Raw genomic sequence first — 7,188 nt, 5'->3', positions numbered from 1 at the left:
TCAACTTACATTCCCACCAACAGCATAGGAGGGTTCTCTTTTCTCCTCACCCTCTCCAGCATTTGTTATTTGTAGGCTGTTTAATGAAGGACATTCTGACTGGTGTGAGGTGGTACCTCATTGTAGTTTTGATTTTCATTTCTCTAATAATTAGAGCTGTTGAGCAACTTTTCATGTGCCTGTTGGCCATATGTATGTCTTCTTTGGCGAAATATCTATTTAGGTCTTCTGACCATTTTTCAGTTGGGTTGTTTGTTTTTTTGTTGTTGAGTTGTACGAGCTGTTTGTATATTTTGGAAATTAAGCCCTTGTTGGTTGCATCATTTGCAAGTATTTTCTCCCATTCTATAGGTTGTCTTTTTGTTTTGTTTATGGTTTCTTTTGCTGTGCAAAAGCTTGTAAGTTTGATTAGGTCCCATGTGTTTATTTTTGTTTTTGTTTCTATTACCTTGGGAGACTGACATAAGAAAACATTGGTATGACTTAAGGTTCAGCTTTTTTAGATTCTACATATAAATGAGATCATACAGTATTTGTCTTTCTCTGTCTGACTTATTTCACTTAGCATAATACCCACATGGTCCACCACATTGTTGCAAATGCCAAGGCCCCCAATCTTAATCACCAGACCAGTGGCTCTTGATCATGATCTATACATCTGAATCACTTAGGGAATGTTTTAAAAATACATATGCCCAGGCCCCACCCCAGATGAGTTAAATCAGAATCTCTGGGAGCGGGACCCAGGCATCTGTATTAAAATTCCCCAGTGGTTCTGTTGACCAGCCAGGGTAGAACCACTACCCTAGACTCCTCTTCCTCTGGGTAAGCATGAGTCAGAAATATCAGAGAATTCTGGTCCTAACCCAGTGGCTAGGACTTGGGCATTGTAGTTTAATGTCTGGGGATTAACCAACTAGACCCTAGACCTAGGGGAAATCAAATAGAGTAGAAGACTTACCATGGAACAAAGAACAATTCTAGATATGAAAATCGACATTCAGAGTCAGGATGGGATGACCAGATAGCTCAGTTAAACACTGAATCCCGAACTAGGGTCCTCAAACTCCTTCAGATTCGCTGTGATCAAGAACAGGAGAGGCACGAACTCTACAGGAGGGCTGAGCCTGCAGGTGAGGGTCAAGTGGCAGCAGTGCAGAGAATAAAGCTCCACTCGCCAGGAGGCAGGCAGGTCATCCCCTGTCCCACCTCTGAGCAGGCTGCTCTGAGTCAGAGACAAGCCTGCACACGTCACTTCACTGAAGCTTGTCTTATTCTGCTGGACTCCAAAGGACTTTATAAAGTTCAAGCAAAAAGAAGATTTGATTGTTTGGAATGTCTTCTCTGTTTTCAGAGTGACCATTAGGTTAGCATTTGGCTTTGTCTTTTGCCCCTCCTAATTTTTCTGTCTCCCCCCACCCCTACCTCAAACTGCCAAGCAGTCAGTTTGATTGACACTTAGTAGGAAAAAACATCTCTATGTCTCTCGGCCCCTTCCTGGAGGGCTTCTCTGAGCAGCAGTGCAGGAGATGCCCAGCTTAGCCAGGCCACGGGGCTCACTGGAACCGGCGAATGCTCTGTGTCAGCAGGCAGCAGCGTCAGCTGGTAGGAGGGTAAAAGTGGGCAAGCGCCTGGCTTCTTCCCCGTGTTTTTCAGAACAGGAATCTGAGTCCCTGGAATCACTAGCCTGTGGGACCAGAAGCTATTTTGAGCCTTCTCTCATCCAGTGGAAAGTTAGGGGTGGTGTCATCCGAAACTGCCAAAGAATATCCGATTTCACCCTTATCCGGGACACGTCCCTAGAGGAAATGGAAGCAATGTTAGAGAGACCAAATACCTGTGTCGGAACATCCCTTTGTTTTTACTTGTGTGCCATTTTTTCTCATCTGTTCCTTCCATTTTCACCTCACCCTTTCCACTACTCTAGTTCAGGTCTTCGTTACTTCTTGCCTGGACTCTCATGATAGTCTTCTGGTGGGTTCTCTACCTCCAATCTGTTACCCCCACCACAATCTATCCTCTCGTGATAGCAGATGGATCTCCCTGAAGATTCGATGGAAATCATGTGAAAGTGCTTTGTAACACAGTACACAAATGGCAACGCCCATCAACTGACTTGGCAGGAGGCAGGGATGCTGTCCTTACCCACTGGTAAGGACACAGGGATAAAGTCCAGTGCTTTTGCAAAAGGATGAAACAGACAGCTGAGTGGAATGTTTTAGGGTAACAAGGGTGTCAGTTGGTACACACAGTATCGGAACCTTTAAAAAAGTTCTCAAGAAGTCATTCAAGATGGCCTTGTCTGCTCAGCAATTGTATGACAGTGTAATAATACTGATGAGAAGTACAGGATAAAGACCTAATTATGCCCATTTCTCAAGGAACGGAGGCTGAGAGAGGCTGGGTGATTTGCCAAACGTCTCTCAGTGAGCACATGGCAGAACCTTATATAAATTCAGAGGACATGTGCTTTCCAACGTGCTATTAATGCAGATACATTGATGTAGAAGGATGGACAGATGGATGGATGGATGAACAGACAGTATGATTTTCCTTCCTTTGACGTATTGAAGGGATTTCCATTGTTGACAGAACATAAATCAATCAGACTGGCGTTCATAGCCTTCTAGGATGTGGTTGTAGATTATTTTCCTACTGTATTTCTCGGACCACTCCCAACCTACCCCTCCCTGTTCTCCAAGTACACTCTGCACTCTCTCTCCACCATTCCTTTGTTCACTTCCTGATCCCCTGATTGTAAAAACCCCACCTAAGCATAACCCACTGCCAGATAAAATACAGGATTCCCAGTTAAATTTGAATTTCAAATAAACAGTGAATAATGTTTAATATAAGTATGTAGAAATACTGCATGGGACACACTTAACATATTATTTGTGTTTATTTAAATTCTAATTGAACTCGGTGTGTCTTGGAATTTCGTTTGCTACATCCAGCAGCCCTACCCATAAGATGTTGCTCTACCCATATGCATCCTCTGATTTTACTCAGCCCATCTCAAAGTCGGATTCAGCACTTCTTTGTGTTTTCCATACAGAATTCATTCTTACCAAATCATTGGTGAACAATGTGTATTTTACTGAATGTTTCTTAGTAAATATGAAAGGTGGGGTTTACGTTCCATAATACCTATCATTTCATCTTAAAAGAATCTTATTAAAAATGGCCCCCTGAGCCTCCGTTTTTGGTGAAAAAGTTGCCAAGTGTTCCTTTGACCTCTTCCCTACACGGCATTCAGCCCTGCTCCCCAGCTCCCACTCTCTGTTACACAGGGAAGCTTCCATCTTCCCAACCCAGGCACTGGCCCAAGGCACTTTTGAACAAGATGGTGGACTTATCAAAGCAACCTTTCCATTAATCAGTCCTCTTCCTACAAAGGAATCATCTACTAAGAAAATAAAAATTGTTCCCACATGTTATAGAATCTTCAAGGTTCAATTTTATGAGGCCTTCAGGATTTTCCCAGAAAAAAGTAATTGCTACCTCCCCAGGCAGTAGTTATGTGTCTAGGTGACTGAGCCCCTTGTTTTACCCTATGCTTTTCTAGGGCCATGGGCATTTTCATTCATCTATGCACCCACTGCAGTCCATATAGCCATCAAGCACTCAACAAGTGTCTATGAAATTGAATGACACAGTATAACACCACATTTTAAGTGCATTTAGCCCCAAGTGACTACAAAAAGATTAGCAGCAAAAAAAGGAGTGGGTCCCAGCAGTCAGGGAAAGCTATTGGATAGTTCAACTGAGTGATTCTCCATCCTAGTTGCAGGTTAGACATCTGGGGAGTTTTGTAAAAAACCATGAAGTCTTGGGCTTCCCTGGTGGCGCAGTGGTTGAGAATCGGCCTGCTAATGCAGGGGACACGGGTTCGAGCCCTGGTCTGGGAAGATCCCACACGCCGCGGAGCAACTAGGCCCGTGAGCCACAACTACTGAGCCTGCGCGTCTGGAGCCTGTGCTCCACAACAAGAGAGGCTGCGATAGTGAGAGGCCCGCGCACCGCGATGAAGAGTGGCCCCCGCTTGCCACAACTAGAGAAAGCCCTCGCACAGAAACGAAGACCCAACACAGCAAAAATAAATAAATTAATTAATAAACTCCTACCCCCAACATCTTTAAAAAAAAACAAATTAAAAAACCCCATGAAGTCTAGACACCATCCCAGATCAAGTGAATCAGAATCTTTGGGGGTGGAGCTCAGGCATCTATATTGTTTTCAAAGCTCCCAGGTGATTTTTACTGGGCAGGCAAGGTTGAAAACGATGGGTGGTTGCTAGAGATTTGGACTGACATTCTTCTTTGGGTCTAACCCATAACAAAGGAGCGAGAATGGGGTATGAGGGAGAGTTATGGATTTCTTTTCATTTTTTCATACAATGTGTTTTATAGTTTACACAGTGCTTTCACACACGTGTGGACACATATGCACATACCATACCCACAACTCAGTCTAGCCATCGAGCCTTCGCCGCGTGTTCCCTTCCTGAGTGTGAGGACCAGGTGGCTGCAGATGTGCTATGCAAATATGAAATCTTGGCTTTGACTGGGTTGGGCATTAATTCACCAGTTCCCAATTCCACTTTCTCTTGTTTGGGTTCTGGTTTCACAAAGACGTCCATAACTGTGATACATTTTCGGGTAGGAAAGGATGAAGAACTTGCTAAAGCAGAACTGGCCAGCTTTCCACACCTCCATCCCCACCACACACCAGCCTGAACTGACCATCAGAGGAAAACCAAAGGAACGGCTTCCTCCTGGTTTGGATACATTCCACTTGAAGCTCTTCCAGGCCTTGTGCCGCAGAATTCCTTCCAGTGTATGTGAGTGTCAAGAGATGGGTTCTTGAAGTGGAGACTCTGAAAAATAAGGATGAGCATGTACAGAGAGAAAACATGGGCCTGAGAGTCAGCAGATTGGAATCCCTGACCTTGCTCTGCCCCTCTCCAGCTGCCTGATCTGGGCAAGTCCCCCCTTCACTTCTCTCAGCCTTGGTCATCTCCTCTGCAAAAGGAGGATGCTGGATTTGATGATCTTAAAGTTCCCTCCAGCTCTAAATACTCCATGGCTTCTAAGTCTTGAAAAGGTACATGAGAAGTCTGTTGAAACTCTGAAATAACCACTTCTAGGAAACTAAATTCTCCCCCTGAGCCCTGCTTACACACGTGCTCACATGATGCACTGAAATGAGCGCTGGATGGGAAACGGAGGACAAGCTCAGGGCCCAGCTCTGCCTTGAACTGGCACCATGTTCTTGAGAAAGACATGTTCTGTCTCTGGGCCTTAGTCTTCTCAGCTGTAATCTGATGTTAGACTACATCCTCTTGACTGTCCCTTTCAGCTTGGTCATGCCAGGGATGTTGGGTGTGCTAGTGGCTGAGAGTTCATGTCACAAAGAATGTGAAATTTAAACATAAGACAACATTCAAAACATGAAGGAGAGATCAAAATTAAAGATGGAGAAGATACCAGTTGTCCAGGACAAAGGAGTGAGCCAAGCTCCAGTGCAAGCAGAAGGAAGGGAGGGAGAAAAGGAGGAAAGGAGGAAGGGAAAGAATTCACAAATAAAATTTAAGTTCTAGGTATATTTTATCCAGGCAAGGGAAAATACCCGCGATAGCATCTTCATTTAAATATGGAAATTGTACCACGTTTCAGACAGAAAGCTCTTCACATGAACAAATATTTGTTTGCAAAATCAACTCCCTTTGTGGTTAAAAAAAAGCTTTTTTTTTTCTGTAAACTGATGTGATTTTTTCAGAAGAGAGCTAACTAGATAAATAAGCCCATATTTTGCCAATTCTCACTGATAAATAATAACAGAGTCTCAAAGTCTTGAGTCTTATTTTTTTGTTTTTGTTCTTTTTTTCATTTGGTCCTTTCAAGAGCCATTTTAAGGACCTCCAATTTTAGAAGCACACTTTTTAGCTTCACACTTGAGGCCCCTGGTGATCTGGCCTCACCTGGGGTTTCAGGTCCCATGCCTCCCTCCTCTCCTGCACAGCCCTCAGGATCCACTTTTCCTGAAACACCCGCCTGCCTGGTTCCCACCAATACATTGCCCTTCCCACCCCTGGCCCTTTGCTTGTCCTTTCTCACTCCTGTCTCTGGATAAATAAATCCTTCAAGACTCAACTCCAATGCCACGTCCTCCTTGACGCTGCTCCTGATTTCCCAAGCTAGAAACCATCTCCCATAGGCCCTGTCCTGAAATCTCCATCCCACTTTAATTCCAGCCCTCAATGGACCCTTAGCGTTTTCAGTCATGCCATTATACTCCTAGAACACAGCTTTCTTTCTTCTTTAAAAAATTTATTTTATTGAAATATAATTGATTTATAATGTTATGTTAATTCCTACTGTACAGCAAAGTGATACAGTCATACATATATATACATCCTTTTCCATATTCTTTTCCATTATGGTTTATTACAGGATATTGAATAAAGTTCCCTGGGCTATACAGTAAGACCTTGTTGTTTATCCATTCTATATATAATAGTTTGCATCTGCTAATCCCAAACTCCCACTCCATCCCGTCCCCACCTCTCCTCCCCCTTGGAAACCACAGGTCTGTTCACTATGATTGTGATTCTGTTTCTGTTTTGTAGATAAGTTCATTTGTGTCTATTTTAAATTCCACATATAAGTGATATCATATGGTATTTGTCCTTCTCCGTCTGACTTACTTCACTTAGTATGATAATCTCCAGTTGCATCCATGTTGCTACAAACGGCATTATTTCATTCTCTTTTATGGCTGAGTAATATTCCATATATATATATAAAATATATATATGTACCCCATCTTCTTTATCCATTCATCTGTTGAGGAACATTTGGGTTGCTTCCACGTCTTTGCTATTGCAAATGGTGCTGCTATGAACATAGGGGTGCATGTATCTTTTTGAATTAGAGTTTTGTCTGGATATATGCCCAGGAGAGGGATTGCTGGATCATATGGTAATTCTATTTTTAGTTTTTTAAGGAACCTCCATACTGTTTTCCATAGTGGCTGCACCAATTTACATTTCCACCAACAGTGTAGGAGGGTTCCCTTTTCTCCACACCCTCTTCAGCATCTGTTATTTGTAGACTTTTTGATGATGGTAGTACCTCATTGTAGTTTTGATTTGCATTTCTCTAATAATTAGCAATGTTGAACATC

The sequence above is a fragment of the Delphinus delphis genome, chromosome 8 (genome assembly GCF_949987515.2).
Source record: "Delphinus delphis chromosome 8, mDelDel1.2, whole genome shotgun sequence".
Classification (NCBI taxonomy): domain Eukaryota; kingdom Metazoa; phylum Chordata; class Mammalia; order Artiodactyla; family Delphinidae; genus Delphinus; species Delphinus delphis.
This window is presented reverse-complemented; position numbering follows the sequence as displayed.